The sequence below is a fragment of the Apodemus sylvaticus genome, chromosome 21 (genome assembly GCF_947179515.1).
Source record: "Apodemus sylvaticus chromosome 21, mApoSyl1.1, whole genome shotgun sequence".
In the NCBI taxonomy this organism is placed as follows: Eukaryota; Metazoa; Chordata; class Mammalia; order Rodentia; family Muridae; genus Apodemus; species Apodemus sylvaticus.
In genome coordinates, this window is record NC_067492.1 from 23,791,001 (window position 1) to 23,808,239 (window position 17,239).

The 17,239-nt window shown below is 44.8% G+C and overlaps 1 protein-coding gene and 1 long non-coding RNA gene across 5 annotated transcripts in view; one reads left to right on the forward strand and one right to left on the reverse strand.

The window, feature by feature from the left end:
• Positions 1–8,601, reverse strand: LOC127671799 (uncharacterized). The gene is made up of 3 exons (XR_007974793.1): positions 8,430–8,601; positions 6,414–6,513; positions 1–1,625 (listed from the first exon to the last, which is right to left on the reverse strand). It is a non-coding gene; the product is annotated as an uncharacterized LOC127671799 (long non-coding RNA).
• A 77-nt stretch (positions 8,602–8,678) lies between these two features.
• Positions 8,679–17,239, forward strand: part of Gfod2 (glucose-fructose oxidoreductase domain containing 2) — a 42,524-nt gene continuing 33,963 nt past the window's right edge. For 2 of the 4 annotated variants that reach the window (XM_052166756.1, XM_052166754.1), the window contains exons 1-2: positions 8,679–8,894; positions 9,703–9,869. The gene's annotated coding sequence lies outside the window, so the exon portion shown is untranslated. The remainder of the gene's footprint in view (positions 8,895–9,702; positions 9,870–17,239) is intronic. The other 2 variants (XM_052166757.1, XM_052166755.1) reach the window with 1 other exon arrangement.

The window sequence follows — 17,239 nt, forward strand, 5'->3', positions numbered from 1 at the left end:
AACTGTGTATACAAGGTGGGGTTATGTGCATGTAGCTGGTGCCTGTGGGGTACAAAGAAGACACTGCATCTCCCAGGGCTTGTGTTAAGGGCAGTTTGAACCACCCGATGTATATGCCGGAACTGAACTCTAGTCCTCTGCAAAGAGCAGAGCGCACTCTGAATGAACCTCAGTCGCAACCCCAGCTCCTTCACCTTAGTTTTCGAGTCAAGGTCTTTCACTAAACTTGGAGCTTACCAGGCTGCCCAGTAGGTCCATGCAGTCCTCTCCTCTCTTCCTCCCAGTGCTAGGATTGTGGTTTCTGTGGTTTGGTACCTGGCTTTATGGGTTTTGAGGATTCGAACCCAGATCTTCATGGTTGCAGAGCAGGCATTTTACCCACTAAATCATACCCCTAGTCCCTACATTCGACCAAAAAGGAAATTGTATTTTTCTTCACTGGGTACAGTGGTGTGCAATTGCAACCCCAGACCTTGGGAGGTAGGGGCAATTTGATAACACAAAAGCTGACTGTATTCTGAAGACATTGGCCCAAATCTGGCAACCAGAGTTAAAGATGCTCCTTTGGAGGACTTCTGGGTTAAAGGACTCATGGCTCAGTAATGGACGCTAAGTACAGTTAACCAAAGGGACGGAGAGACCAAGGATTGGTACCAGTTTTCAGTTTCTTGCCTTCTGGTTGGCATAGAACCAAACTCTCCCCTTATTCCATGAAGAAGAGATGTAGACCTGTTGGATTCTGGAGATCCACCTCTACTAGGGAGTCTACCTGGGCTTCCAGACAGGAAATAAAACTTTTCAGATGGCCTAAGTCTACATCTGCTTGAACAATAAGTTCCCTTGAAATTTTGGTCAATTATGGCTGAAATTTGAACTTCAGCAGAGCTGGAGATGCCTGCCCACCTCCAATAGGAGAATGAATGGGGACAGCCTGCCATGCAAGAGTAAGCCCAGAATTTAGATTTAGGTGGGCCCTGACCTCTTTTTATTATTGTTGTTGTTATTATTTAAACACTTGTAGTATAACATAAACAAGGACAAGAAGGAGTGGGGGTCTCCATCAGTGTAAACAATTTACAAGTTGCAGGATTGGTTAAGCTGTTAGTGTAAGCAAGCCAGTTAGTCTCTGGGGCCTGAAAATACACCCAGCTGCATTCCTAGAGTTAACCTGCTCTTCATGGCTACAGGAATCTGTATAAGTGGAACTGTCTTGGTAACATGAAAGAAGTTCTACAGCGTGAGCTTAGGTTGATTCCCTTTATAGTTGTCAGGATTAGAGATGGAGCTTTTTGTTTGAATTCTAGTCCCAGTATTGAGACTTTGGGGTTCAGGCATAGTTAGCATTGGTTTGACTAGGAATGGTCTCCATAGGCTCATATATGTGAATGCTTGGTTGTCAGAGAGTGGTGCTACCTGACAGGGATTAGGAGGTGTGCCCTTGTTGCAGAAGGTGTATCCTTGAGGAACTGTGTCATTCAGGGTGGGCTTTGGGGTTTCAGTTGTTCAAGCCAGGCCCACTGCCTCTGTCTGTTGCCTGTAAATCCAGATGCGGAATTCTCAGCTACTCTCCAGTACCACGTCTTGCATGCCACCAGTCTCTCTGCCGCGATGATAATGGATTAGACCTTTGAAAATGTAAGCAAGCCCCAGTTGAGAGTTTTAAGAGTTGCTGTGGTCATGGTATCTCTTCACAGCAATAGAAGAGTGATCTGTGCTGGGTTGAGAAGGGTTTAACATCCCAACACCAAGAGACTGGTAGTTGTTGTCTCCTTGACTTTTTTTTTTTTTTTGGTAAGATTTATTTATTGGGGCTGGAGAGATAACTCAGCGGTTAAGAGCACTGACTGCTCTTCCAGAGGTCCTGCGTTCAGTTCCCAGCAACCACATGGTGGCTCACAACCATCTGTAATGAGATCTGATGCCCTCTTCTGGTATTTCTGAAGGAAGACAGCAACAATGTACTCACATACATTAAATAAATAAATAAATAAATAAATAAATAAATAAATAAAAAGATTTATTTATTATATGTAAGTGCACTGTAGCTATCTTCCAGTTACAGATGGTTGTGAGCCACCATGTGGTTGCTGGGATTTGACTCAAGACCTTCAGAAAAGCAGTCAGTGCTCTTCACCATTGAGCCATCTCTCCAGCTCGTCTCCTTGAATTCTATCCTCTTAGTTACCAAAGGAACTTCTGGAAAATTTGGAAGTTTTGAACTTACGACCTTAGGAGACTGTGCTCCAGGGGTACCAAATGGGCTAGTGTAAACCAATGGGCCAGATGACTCTAAGTGAAGGTTTCTGTTGGATAGTAAAAAATAATGGTTCAGGACCCATTGCCTGGGTCCTGACCATTCACATATCAGCTGATTCCCCAGATTTTGTTAGATTTCCAATAATAACCTTCAGTTTCCTGCCAAGCCCAAACCTTTATAGATCTGGGATTGCACTGCCCAAGAATAGCAAAATTACAGGTAGCAAAACTACAGTTTTCTCTCTAGGACTATTAAAGAGTCACTTGTGACTCTGGAGGAATTTGTTTTGCACCCCCACTAAGTACAGTAATACTTATCCAACTCTTAGGCATCAGCAGGCGCCATCAGCAGGGGAGATACGATACTGGGCCAGAGTTCAGTTTTGTGCAATAGTGAGATCCACAACCCTAGTAGCCTCTAGACATTTATTATTTTTTTAACAGAAGTTCACCTAGAGGGTAGGTTAGGTTTCAGTGGAATGATTAAGCTATGCACTCTCCAGTTCAGTCTTTCCTAAGTCTCACACTCAGGATCTTAGCTTATGAAGGGTATAGGTCTTTCCCAGAGTCAGACAAGACAGCACAGCCTTCAGGTCTTATCATCCTTAGGTGGTGGGAGGCCCTAGTAGCAATCTATCATTGTCCTCAGTAGCCTCCTTCAGCTGGGTATGGTGTATCCATTGGCAACCTTCTCTGCTTCAGGAGTGGTGAGAACCATAGGATATGGGCCTTCTCATGTTGGCTCCAGGGTTAGGGTCCAGATCCTCTTTACCCACACAAAGTCACTGGGCTGGAACTTGTGTGCATGCTCAGACATGGGTAAAGGTTCAGCCTCTCAAAGTGTCTAACGAATAGACCATTGGGCTTGTTGCAGGGCCTGTAAAGACCTGGGGATGGGGATGATTAGTAATTTCTGCTTCACAAACCTAGCTTAGGAAGGAGATGGTGGAGCCTCCCAAATAAAAATATAAATGGTGTGCTGTTGGGTCCATTTGGCCCTAAGAAGGTCAAATGGTATTAGGTTGGCCAAATTTTCGCCAGTCTCAAAGACATTATTTGAAGGTCCTACTTATATCCTTTGTATCTATCCTGAGCTCTGTAACTATACAGGCACCGTTTAGGACCTTTGTTAAATTTGGGGAAACTTAGGCCGTGAAGGCCAGGCTGTTGTTAGACTCCAAGGAGAGCACAACTGAAATCAAGACATTAACTCCCAGAGGAGTTTCTGTTTTGTTTTGTTTTTTGGATTTGTTTTTTTCGAGACAGGGTTTCTTGGTATAGCTCTGGCTGTCCTGGAACTCAGTCTGTAGACCAGGCTGGCCTCGAACTTAGAAATCACCTTCCTCTGCCTCCCAAAGTGCTGGGATTCCAGGCGTGTGCCACCACTGCCCGGCTCCAGAGGAGTTTCTTAGTGACTACTAAGGCTGTTTCCATTTGGAATAGGTTTCCACCCATCCAGAGAAGGTATCTATGAAAACTAAAAAAAAACTTTATTCACAATAGGTTTTTTTTTTTTTCCAAAATAAGAGTTTCTCTATGTTGTCTTGACTGTCCTAGAACTACCTGTGTAGACCAGGCTGCCTTTGAACAGAGATAGGCCTGCCTCTATTTCCTGAGTGCTGGGATTAAAGGTGTGTACTACAAATGCCCAGTAGAATGGTGGGGTTTATCTCTGTAAGGTTTACTTCTCGTTGTTCTCTGGGGGTGCTTTCTTGGTTACAGGTTCCTTCCAGGGCTGTTTTTCTTCTTCCTTTGGTTTCACTTATGTACAAGTGGTTCACCTGGACACAATGTTTTTGGACAAGGTTGTCTAGTTGAAGGATGTAATATCTGGGCCTTAGTTACCGAGCAGTTTTGGATGCCCCTAGGTGGATGGCCTGGTGGAGTTTGGTGACCAAGAATAGTAATTTGCTTTCCAAGAATAGTAGGGAGTATGTCCAGAAATTTGCTTTCCAAGAATAGTAGGGAGTATGTCCAGTGAGAACAGCCACCTCTTTTTAACCTTCTGGGCATCTTCCTTTTTGTCCATCGGGTTCTTTTTGTGTAAAGTTTAGGCATTGGAGCAATTTGGTTTAGTCAGGGTGATCAAGATCTGAAGATGCCCCATTAATTCTAGAGTTGCTTTGGGGGGGTGGCTAAGTCTGCTGCCCTGTTTTCTTGGCCCTCCAGGGATCCCCTTTTTGATGCCCTTTGCAGTGGACAATGGGTATCTCTTTTGGCAGCTGTATGACCTGTAATAGGGCCAGGATTTCTGGCTGAGGTGAGGACACATACACACACACACACACACACACACACACACACACGTGCGCGCGCGCGCACGCGCGCGCGCCTTTAAAGCATGTCATGGACATGAGCTGTGACAAATCCATACCAAATGACCGTATACACAGTGATATATTTACCTTTCCTCCAGCAACGTGCCTGGGTTAATGCCAGAAGCTCAGCTCTTTTTGTCCCCCTCAGTTAAGAGGCTGCACCCACACTGTATTGTCCAGGGTGACAACTATGGCCCCAGGATACCTGATTCCATCTTAAACAAAACTGACCCCATTAGTGTACAGCACCTCTTCTTCTGTTGAGCCAGGTCTGATGGATTGGACCATATCAGTCAGTTGTAGGCAATCGTGGAGAGGCTCTGTTGGGAATATTGTCTGGCAGGAGGATGGCTAAATTGATGGCTAAAGTTTTATGGAATCAGAGACAGGGCTGCTCCAGGAAAGGGGCTTGATAATGACTTTTTCAGATTTTGGACATCCATCTCGCTGAGGCCTCCAGATTGCTGTGAATGTTCTTCACAAGAGAACACACAGACTTTCTTTTTTTCTTTTTTTAAATCTTATTTTATATGTATTGGTGTGTGTTTGCATGTATAGCTAAGTAACATGTGTGCCTAATGCCCTTGAAGACCAGAAGAGAGTGTCAGATCCCCTGGAACTGGAATTAAAGACTGCTATGTGGGTATTCTGAATAGAACCCAAGGTCCTCTAGAAGAACAGCCAGTGCTCTTAACCACTAAGCCATCTCCCCAGCCCAACACACAGAAACTGTGAGAATTGAGTAGCAAGTCTGTATGGCTGGCCTTCAACTGCATGGGAAGCTTGCCCAAATCATGCAACTCCAGATTCACTTTTTTTTTTTTTTTTTTTTTTTTTGGCCATTTATGTTCAAAACTCACATCCTAGTTGAAACACTTTGGTTAGCAAGATCAGATAGTAAGAAGCAAAACTACACTAGTTAAAAAAAAAAAAAAACAAGATTAGTATATTTAAGGACTTCCCCAGATCCTGGAACTGTGGACTAGGTCTTAGATGGATGATTAGGTCTTTGTTTCCATTTTGGCAAGTGTTGGGATGCATATGCTGGATTCTAAGGTTAAAATGGTGTCGCTAACATGGCTTCCATTGGACCAAGGCCTCAGGGCCTGTCACAGCATATGCACCATTCCTTAGGCGAAGGCTCCTGGGCTAAGACTGAGTGAGCTGAGCAGTGGCACGAGCTCCTTTTTTCCTGGTTTCGACTTCTCGTTCACTTTTATACGTATGCTTTGCTCGCACGTATGTCCTGTGCTCTTGGAGGTCATCAGGTCTCCTGGTACTCAGGTTATGGATAGTTATGAGGTATCATATGGGTGTTGGGAACTGAACTCAGGTCCTTTGCAAGAACAGCGAGTGCTCGTAACTGCTGAACTGCTTCCCCAGCCCTTTTCTCCCTGTGCTTGAGGCACTATGACTAGCTACTTCAAGCTTCTCTCCTACCTTAACTTTCCCATAATAATGAACTGTAACTCGGTATCATGAGCCAAATAAACTTCCTCTCTTAAGCTGTTTTTGTTGGGGTATTTTATCACACCAACAGGAAAAGAAACCAAGACACCTCACACACACACAAATCCCCTTGGTTCAATCCCTATCAAACAATGGAAAAGGAAGTTGATTTTCTGGGCATTCTTCCCAGCCTTAAAAGGTAAGGTCAGAGAGGGTTGAGACAGGAGTTGAATCATGGTTTGTGCAGTTTTCCTGTGTGTTTCATAAGGTTAGAAATGTTGGGATAAGGCTTTTATTGTATTGGCATTTTGTAATTGTGATTATAATATTCATAAATCTAACTGGCTAACTAAAAAAAAAAAAAAAGGTAAGGTCAATGTTTCTACTCACTGGAAGTAGGAGATGAGAGCTTGCATAGGCAGTGCCAAGCAACAGGGCCACAGGACTCCCAGAGTGTAGGACTGGGTCTCCTGAACCCACAAAACCAGGGCTGTGTGCAGAAAATGGATGCAGTAAATTATGCTGATGCCAACCATGAGGTAAGACTACAAAGAGAAAGGTACCAACTAGGGTGTGACTAGCAGCCCACAGGAAAAAAGTGAGATTTAGAAATATTTAGGAGATCAATGTGGGCACAATATGGGTAATTGGTGAATAAACAAGCTTTGATTAGAATAACTATGATGGCTAATAACTTTACAAAAAGAAGCAGGTAGTGACTAAGTTACCAGAGTTAGATTTTTTTTGTTTTTTTTTTTTTTGTTTTTGTTTTTTCCGAGACAAGGTTTCTCTGTATAGCCCTGGCTGTCCTGGAACTCACTCTGTAGACCAGGCTGGCCTCAAACTCAGAAATCTGCCTGCCTCTGCCTCCCAAGTGCTGGAGTAGTTAGATTTACTGAAGGAACCAGAGTCATATCTCCTTGAGATATGGTTCTTGGAAAAAGCTTTTTTTTTTTTTTTTTTTTTTTTAAGTGATCTATAAATCAGGAAAACTCTTAGATGTTGATAATGAACATCAATCACAAGCTATTTATTTAAAAACTCTAAAAGTCCCAAATTAAACTATGGGGCTCAACAGTGCATTCTCCCAAATCAGCATCACTAGAGAATGGTTCATTCCACAGCATCTTACAGACGTTTCTGGTTTTGTTTGGCAGTGCTGTAAATGAAGCCCAGACTCTCACATATACTAAAATATACTAGGCAAGAGCTCTGTCTCTAAGCCTCACCCCCAGTACCTACAATTATTATTATTATTTTTGAGATGGGATTTCTTTATGCAGTCCTGGGTGTCCTGGAATTTGCTCTGTAGACCAGGCTGGCCTCTAACTCAAAATATCTGCCTGCCTCTGCCTCCTGAGTGTTAGGAGGACTAAGAGCGTGTGCCACCACTACCTGTTGAGCACATACAAATCTTAAGGAAGAATTCATGTAGAGGAAGAAATGGGAGATCAGATTAGCACATAAGTAACTTTTGGTAGTCACAACTGGAATTGTGTGCAAATGGCAACTACTGGGTAGAAGTCAAGGGTACTATTAAGCGTCCTATAGCAAACAGTTCTGCCCAACAAAAAACTATCATGCTTCAAATGACAGTAGTACCCCTGCTGAAAAACTTGGATCTAAGAATTACCATGATCAAGAAATAAACAGTACATTCACTTTTTTAAAAAATATGATTTACTTATTTTTATTTATACAAGTACATTGTAGCTGTCTTCAGACACACACCAGAAGAGTGCATCAGATCCCATTACAAATGGTTGTGAGCCACCACGTGGTTGCTGGGAATTGAACCCTGGTCTTCTGGAAGAACAGTCAGTGCTCTTAACCATTGAGCCATCTCTCCAGCCCAGTACATCCACTTTTTATTTTTAACTCTGATCCTTTGTCTCCAATGGACAGGAGACAAAGGCCCTTTTGAAGATGAGGATTCAAAGCTAAGATTTTGTTTCACTCTGGAAGTTGGCGGGGGTAGAGACAAAGTGGTAATGGTGGCAAGTCCTACAACTGAAAAAGGGTCCCACAACCTGCCTTAGGTCAGCAGGCATATTCTATCACTCCAGCCTGCTGTGGGATGAGGACCAGGAGCCTCCCCTTTTGCAACTAAGAAGTAACCAAAAGAATCTTCCCACAAAGTAAAAAAAAACCTAGTCACATTCTACAGAGCCAATTTCACGCTCAAGTCAACCGGCTGAACTGTAAAACTAAGGCTAACATTACAAAAGTTCCTTGGGAGAACACAGGTTCCATAAGGAAGTCAAGGGAACTTGAGATCACAGCCTAAAAGAGAAATGGCATTGAAAGAACAACTAAAGAACACCCAGAGAACGAGACCAGACACCTGAGCAAACAGGAAAGCCAAGCCAATCTTTCCTGTCAAGAAATCCGACCAGTTGGAGATACCTGTGTTTCTACAAACATAGGTCGTGGTCGAGACCTTTCTTCATTCCAGGAAGAACCTCTAAAGAATTTATATTCTTGACGCCGGTTGGCAAATCCGAGAGCGTCCGAAGCTGGAAGCACCCTAGCTAGCATCCGTCACGGAAAACTTGACAGCACCAAGCTCTCTGCAGGTTTCCCAAGCACCACCCACAAGGGGCGAGCATGCGCAGCAATTCATCCCGGCCCCGCCTCCCGCGGGTCCAGCCCCCGTCACAGAGCATGCGCTGTCCTCTCGCCGCCCCGCCCCTCCGTACCGGAGACCCCTGTTCCTTAGAAACCAGGCAGCGTGTTCCCGGTATCGGTGCTGTGGATTCCGGCGCGCGCGCATCCGCACTAGCCTCCCTCGGGGCAGACGGACGGCCTCGGAAACCCGTCCGGATCCATGGTCTCGCGTGCAGCTCTGGGCGGGCGATGCCAGCATGCCAGGTGAGAGGCAGCCGGCGGCGGGTGAGGGTGAAGGAGGGCATGGCGCGCGCGGCCGGGAGCGGGCGCTGGCCCGGACTCTGCCGCCGCCCGGCTCCTGAGGTTGGAAGCGAGTATACGCGGGGCCCTGGCTGGAGGGGGCCTGTGCAAAATGCCAGTGTGTGCACTGCTTTGAGTACGAGGTCGCTCCGAGGTTCGTTTTCTCCACCTCAGAGATAGGACCTGCACATTTGGGCGCAGAATTTTGGATCCTATAGGATCTTGAACTTAACCCATCCCGGTATAGATGGGTTACCGCCCATTGCGGTAACCCATTACCTCCCCATTACCTGAGAGAGGATGGGCGCTTTGAGGATGAGGTTTTGTGAGGTGTGGAAACTTCAGACAAAGGACTCGTTGCCTTACTAGCTGGTTCATGCTCTTGAAAAATGAGATTGCACTTGAGGCAGAAAATACATGAGAAACTGGTGTTCAGGTAAAAGCTTGGAACAGGAACATCCTAGAAGCCTTTGGTTTACCCTGCCAGCCCTTAGGGTCGAGTCCTGGTTGGCCATGGCCTACTTTTGTAGCTCAGGAAAAAGAAAAACAAAACCCATGGACTTGTGGAAACAAAAGATGAGATGAGGTGTTCCTGTCAAGGCTTTATTACACCCCTGGTGAGGAAAGACATGCCTGGAGAGATGGGCATTGGCGAAGGGCATGGGAACAGACTGCCTCAGAATCTAAAGAACAGGACAGAAATGTAAAGATATAAAGTTGCATTGGGTAGACAGCAAGGACATTATCTTATGTTTGTGTTCCTTGTTGCCAGTATCATGCTAAGGACAGAGTACATGAGGAAGAAATGAGAACCCAGCCGCTGCAACACTAACTTTATGATCTGTGGGCACAAAGACTTCTTAATGGAAGACCATTCAGTTGAAAGAAACAGCCCTTAAACTAGAAGAAGAAGGCACAACGTTATTATGATATGAAGTGGTAAGGAGAAGATGATTGTCTTTGAGTAGGGGAAGCTAGATTTGTTTGTGATAAGAAAACTCACTTCCTTCTGAAAAACTACACCAGAGAACACAAAAGCTGCAGTACACCCATTTTACAGAAATCAAGAAAATTAATAGGGCTGTGAACTTAAAAGCATGTTTTGGAGCCAAGAAGTGGAGATTTTTGTAGGCAGCTCTTTTGGTAGAGTCTGTATTTTATAGATGAAAATTCTGTTGTAAGGAATGTACTCTTACTATGTGTTTGTCTCACATTTCCTGTGGAATTATCCGTCTGGGTCCTTTAATTACTCAATTTATTTATTGAGATTTGGCCTCAAATTCACTGTGTAGCTAAAGATGACCCTGAACTGACTCTGCCTTCCAAGTATCGAGAGTGTACTACCATGTCTGGTTTTATAAGGCACTGGGAATTGAACCTTGGGCCTTGTGTGTGCTAGGCATGCACTGTATTAATTGAGCTGCATCTGTCATCTTCCATTAAAAATGGTTTTTACATACTATTAATTTATTTTATGTGTATGAATATGGAGGCTGGGGACATCTAGACCTAACATGTGGATCCTGTGGTTAAAACTTGGGTGTCAGGCTTGGCAACAAGTACTTTTACCTTATCAGCCTGTGTGTGTGTGTGTGTGTGTGTGTGTGTGTAAAGAAATTCAAGTTGGCTGAGGTTGATAAATGCCTATAATCCTAGCACCCAGGAGGTAGATGGAGAAAGATGGCGCGTCTGGGCTGCATATTAAGACCATGTCTCAAAAACACAAAGAAGGGGGCAGTGTAGAGAGATGGCTCAGTGGTTAAGAGCATTTGATGCTCTTGCAGAGGATAGGTTGGTTTCCCTGCACTCATGTGGGACTCACAACCACCCATAAATTTAATCCCAGGGAGTCTGGCATTCTCTTCTGGCCTCCTAAGACACCAGGCCTGTATGCGGTATACACACACACATGCAGACCAAACACTCACAACTTAAAATAAATCTAAAATAAAAATTTTAAAGTAGCTGGGCGGTGGTGGCGCACGCCTTTAATCCCAGCACTTGGGAGGCAGAGGCAGGCGGATTTCTGAGTTTGAGGCCAGCCTGCTCTACAGAGTGAGTTCCAGGACAGCCAGGGCTACACAGAGAAACCCTGTCTGGGGGAAAAGCGGGGGGGGGGGGGGGGGGGGGGGGCGCGCGGGATTAAAGTAAATAAAACGTACAGAGGCCAGGTGGTAGTGCATGCCCACAACCCTGGCATTCAAGAGCCAGAGGCAAGACGGTTCCTGAAAGTGTGAGGCCAGCCCGATCTTAACAGTAAAAACCAAGAGTGAAAAACAGCAACCGCAGGGCAGTGGTGGCACAAGCCTTTCATCCCAGCACCCGGGAGGCCCAACAAACAAACAAACCGAGCAACCAACATCAACAAAACCTAGAAAATTCAGATATATGATTTCTGTAGCAATATACATCTCAGAGTGAGGTTTTTGTCTCAAAGAAACATTCGGCCAGGCATGGTGGCATACACCTTTAATTGCAGCACTCAGGAGTAAGAGGCAGACAGATCTGTATAAGTTCAGAGTTCTGGGACAGACAGTATTACATACATGGTTGAGAACCTGTCTCAGTGAAATCATACACATATGATTATTTGAGCCAGGATCTTACTCTATGGCCCAAGCCAGCCTGGAATTTTTTAACTATCCTCCTGCCTCATACCTAAGTAAGATTTTATTTTATTTTATTTTATTTTATTTTAAATTTTGCATGCAGGAGCATGCCTGGTGCCATTGGAGTCCAAAGAGAGTTTCAGAACCCCTGGAATTGGATTAATGGATAGTTCAGGGAATAACAGATGCTCTCCACTGCTGAGCCATCCAGCCCCAAGTATGAGTTTTTAGAAAAGATTTATTTTGGGAGGCCAGTGAAGTGGCTCAGTGGTTAAGACAGTGGCTGCTCTCCCTGAGGACCCAGGTCTGATTTCCAGCACCCACATGGCAGCTCACAAACATTTAGTATAGTAGTATAGTTCTAGAGGACCCAACATCCTCTTCTGGCATCCATGGGTGCACACACAGCACAGATGTTCATGTAGGCGAAGGACGCATACACATTTTAAAATGTTGGAGCTACAGAGATAGCTCAACAGTTAGAAACTTTGCAAAATAACATTTTTTAAAATGTTACGTGTGTGTGTGTGTGTGTGTGTGTGTGCTTGCCTACATGTATGTGTGCCTGGTGCCCGAGGAGGCCAGAAGAGGGTGTCAGATCTCCTGGTCCTGGGGTTATAGATGACTGTGAGTTGCTGTGTAGATGCCGGGAACCAAACATTTGCCATATAGCATTAAGTGTTCTTAACTACCAAGACATCGTTGGGCTAGGTACTGCTTAGATGTGGCTTCACTATGCTTCAGGGCTTTGTGTGCGTTTTCTTCCCCCTGAGTTCTACAACTAGACACTTTTTTTCAGAGCAGTGTGGACTTACAGGAGACTTTCCAGGTGTTTCTAAGTTCCTGTGACAATAAAACCTTTGACAAATAATTGCTTAGCACCTGCTCTGTTTTCAGGGTAAGTGAGGGCAGCCATCAGGCCTGATCTGCAATAAAGTAATCACTAGTGTTTGACAGGTCAACTGCAAGGAACCCTCAGCAGATAAACCAGTAATGCTGGCAGATGGACTTTCACTGAACTGATTTTCTGGTTTTTCTGTATGAGAAATTAAAAAGGCATTTGGTGCCACCTGATAAAAATGACTCTGAGATACAGGGATGAGTTGTTCATAAAATAGGAATCAACTGGGCCTGGCCTTGAATCTCACACCTTTAATCCCAGTGTTTGGGAAGCAAGAACAGGTGGATATTCCTGAGTTTTAGGATAGCCTGAGTTACATAGTGGGAAAACAGAGAGTGGGAGAGAGTGGGGAAGCAAGAGAGGAAAGAAAGAGGAAAAAGAAAAAGAAAATGGGAATCAGGAACCACTAATTGCACATGGGAAATGGCCTTCTTGCCTTCCTAGTGCTTGGAAATTCACTTGTGCAAATTCATAATGGGATGGTCCTCAGGTAGAGCCACAGATGGATGGAGAAAGCATTTAGGAGAAAATGGGATCAGAGCTTTTGTATTGAGAATTTGTATGTAGTATAATAAGACTTTGTCTTAGACAAAAGTCAGTTTTTTATTAATTAACTTGAAAGTCAGCCTAGGAACTGGGGCATGTGGCTCAATAGTAGAGTGTTTTGCATATGTGTAAAGCCCTGCACTAAAGCAAAGCAGTTTATATTTGAAAGTGAAAATTTTAAACTTTTAAAGATTTATATGTCATGTCTTAGTTTATTTCATTTACTTATTTTTCTTGTACTGGGCCTTGTGCCTAGGGCCTCACACACGCAGGGCGAGTCCACTACCACTAAAGTATATTCCCAGCCTCCTCGATTTTTTATGTATTTTTTTAAAATGTGAATAAAAGAACAGAGCAGGTGTATGAGAGGTTATAATCGCAAGTGAAAGGCGGAGACAAGAGAATTACAAAGCCAGGGCTGTAGGGGCTACAGAGAGAGTTCAGAGCCTGAACTTTAGCAAGACTTGGTATCAAATAGAAAAGTGGAAAAGGTCTGTAATGTAACGGTTCTGAGACAGAGCTCCTGCCTAGTGTGCATATGTCCCGGCTTCAATCCTCAGTACCACTGAAAAAGAAAAAAAAAAAAACTATTGAAGTTATAAAAGTTAAGAGATATTGAGGGAAAAAAGTCAAAGACTTCCCCATACTTTTTTTTTTTTTTTTTTTGAGACAGGGTTTCTCTGTATAGCCCTGGCTGTCCTGGAACTCACTCTGTAGACCAGGCTGGCCTTGAACTCAGAAATCCACCTGTCTCTGCCTCCCAAGTGCTGGAATGTGGTCATTTTGTTTTTAGGAATACTGAGCATTGCACATAGCAGGCAACTGCTTTACCTCCGAACTATACCATCCCACCGTCTCATTGGTTCTGAGTGGTAGACTGCACTGCAAAGAAGTGGTTAGTGGTTTCCGCAGCCCCACAGTGGCACTTGCTAGGTAATGGCTATTTCTGATAGGAGCCCAATTGGGCATGGTTGAGCCAAGGTGCTAGGCATCCTGTGACTGTCAGAGAAAGGGGTTAAATGTGCTTACTGTTTCTTTTCAGCCTTTTGCATTTTTATTCTTGTGGAGTATTCAGGAGACACAGCTTGTGTATGGGGACAATGGAGTAAATAATTTATTATCTCCTTATATGATGTTACTTTCAAAATTATTTGTTGTATTTAGACATTTAGAGGTGGTGTGCACACTGTGTGTATGCGTGTGTGTGATGTTCTTGTATGGGCACACACATGTGGAAGTCAGAGACAGCTTTTTGGAGTCGACTCTTTCCTTCTACCTTTATGTGGGCTTTATGAATTGAACTCAGGTCTTCAGTGTTAGTATAGCAAGCTCTGGTTTACCCACTGAGCCATCTTGCTGGGCTTGATCTTGATCTCGCTGTCTTAGTTTAGGGTCGCTATTGCTGTGATGAAACACTGTCACCAAAAATAACCTGGGGCGGGGGGAGGATTTATTTGGCTTCTGCTTCCACATCACTGTTCATAATGGAAGGCTGTCAGGAGAGGAAATCAAACAGGGCAGGAACCTGGAGAGGAAACTGATGCTGAGAGCATGGAGGGGTGCTGCTTACTGGCTTGCTCAGCCTGCTGCTTTCTGAGTTCAAGGCCAGCCTGGTCTACAGAGTGAGTTCCAGGACAGCCAGGGCTACACAGAGAAACCCTGTCTCGAAAAAAACCAAATCCAAAAAAACCAAGAAAAAAAAAAAGAAAAGAAAAAAAGAAAAGAAAATGCCCTACAGGCTTGCCTACAACCTGATCTTTACTTTTTTTGTTATTATATTTTGTTTGTTTTTTCGAGACGGTTTCTCTGTATAGCCCTGGCTGTCCTGTAATTCACTCTGTAGACCAGGCTGGCCTCGAACTCAGAAATCTGCCTGCCTCTGCCTCCCAAGAGCTGGGTTTAAAGGTGTGTGCCACCACTGCCCGACTACAGCCTGATCTAAAAGAGTGTTTTCTCAATTGAGGTTCACATCTTTCAAGCCTATGTCAAGTTCCCAAAAAACAAGTCAGCACACATGCCGCTTATTTTAAAATTAGTTTATCTTTCTCTCAATGCTGACTATCCCCAATATATCAATATATCCCCTATATCCCAAGAATATTTACAGATAACATTTCTTTATAATCTGGTACTTTCTTAAATATTTTCAGGGACTTAGAATCTGCTTGATACTGAGAACACAGTTTTTGTCCTGAAGGAATGTTTAGTCTTGGTAGTGGACAAGACATCATTTACACAGGAACAGAAAAGTCTACGTACTTAAATGAGTATTTTCAGTTAGGAACATCCTGTATATAACCTGTATTTTACATCTGGCCCCTTCATTTCATGGCAACAAACAAAAGAGAAAAGGGTGGTGTGGCAGAGAGAGGGGGAGGTAGGTAGGGAGGGCATTCTTCTCCATCCCACAGTTACCAGCTAGAGGAGGACCGAGCCAAGCATGGTTATGGTCCAGCCAGGAAGTAGATTCTCGTGCCCATCAGCTTCCTTTGTGTGTGCAGATGCTTGCCCTAGCCATGTGGTTGCCACATTACAAGTGTGGAGGTCGGAGGACAGTGTGGGGATTTGCCTTTTGTATAAACTGAGGGTTTCAGAGACAGATGTATAAACTGAGGAGGTGACCACTCCAAGGTATGGCCGAGGGGAAGAAATGAGGGCGAGCATAGCCAGAGACATCCGGAAGAGCCCACATCCGGGATGGAAAGTAGTAGCTTCACCATGGCCAGCTGACTGGACTGGACCAAGAGAGAAGAGAAATAAGGGAGTTGGGGGAAAGGAGACCCAGAGAGAGGAGGGAAGACAGGGTGAGCATGGCTGGATAGTAAGTAGGGAGGAGAAGTAGAAGCTGGGAGGAGCCCAGGAGCTGACCCAGGTGGGGGTGGGGTGGATGAGGAGATGGAGAAGGCCTGGAGGCCAGCCTGCCCCTCGGTGTGCCGCCGATGGGCACCACAGTTACCTTCACTCCTACCCTGTGGGTTCTGGCGAATTCAGGGGTGAGTGAGTGTGTTTACCCAGGGAGCCACTCTGCCGGCTCTAGTGAGCAGATTCCTGTACACAAGGGCACCACAGGTGTGCATGGTGGCTCATGCCTGTAATTTCAGCAATCGGGAGGCTGAGGCTGGAGGATCTCTGAGGCAGGAGTCCAAGGCCAGCCTCACCTACATGGTGAGCTCCAGGGCAACCAAGGCTATATATTGAGATTTTGTTTAAAAAAAAAAAAAAAAACGAACAAGGGGAAGACCTTGATAGTTTGTCCTTTGGAAAGCCTCTTAAGTAAAAACTCACCTGTCCTTGACACTACGAGTAAAGCCAATCTGTAACATACTGAGTCTAGGGTTGCTGAGTGTTGTTGATTTGCCCCTTAAGGACAGACCATGTTTGTTACCGCATGGCTTGCCACAGCCCGGTTCCCAGGTCCCACATGAGTCTCCGTTCAGCTGGGGACAAGCAAGAAATGGACACTGAGCTCCAGGGACGTGTCTGAATCACTCCTGTGTGCCTAGGTCCTGGCACAGTGCCTGACTCCTTGTGACTAAAGATGGTAGGAAATGAATGAGGAAAGAACTCTGGCGACACGAAGGTCTGTTGGTGGGGGCGGGGTGGGGCCCAGGAGGAGCTCCAGGCTTGAGGGAAGGAGGAATTCCGGTTGGAGAGAGCTGGTTGTCAGCCAGCGGGAATTTCCCCAGACCCTTAGGAGAATGGAGCCTGAGGTGGAGCTGATGCTGCGTGGTCAGGGTGGGAGGTTGGAAATTAGGGATGTTTTTATCGCTATGTTTTATGATAAAATTGAGGGATTAAAATTAAATTGCTTGGCAAGAAAAGGCTGAGAGTGTTCCTGGGTGAGTGTCAGTCTGGCACCCACTATTGAAGCAATATCAGAGGAAAGTTGGGTTTTTTTTCCTCTGTCTCTCTCTGATTTTTGTTGTATTTTGTTTGTGTTTTGTTTTTGAGAAAGTGCCTCCTGTTACTCAGGCTGTCCTCATATTTTCTATGTAATCAGCGTTTGTTGAACTTTTGCTCTAATTGGCTCCATGTCCTGACAGCTTTGGAATTATAGGTGTGAGCCATTTTGGTGTGTGTGTGTGTGTGTGTGTGTGTGTGTGTGTGTGTGTTATGTGTGGTGTGTGTGTGTATGTGGTATTGTGGTTTTGGGTAGGTGGTGTGTGGTGTGTGTATGGGTAGTGCAGGTGGGTAATGTGTGTCTGTGGTGTGTGTGTGTGTGTGTGTGTGTCTGTGTGTCTGTGTGTTTGCTT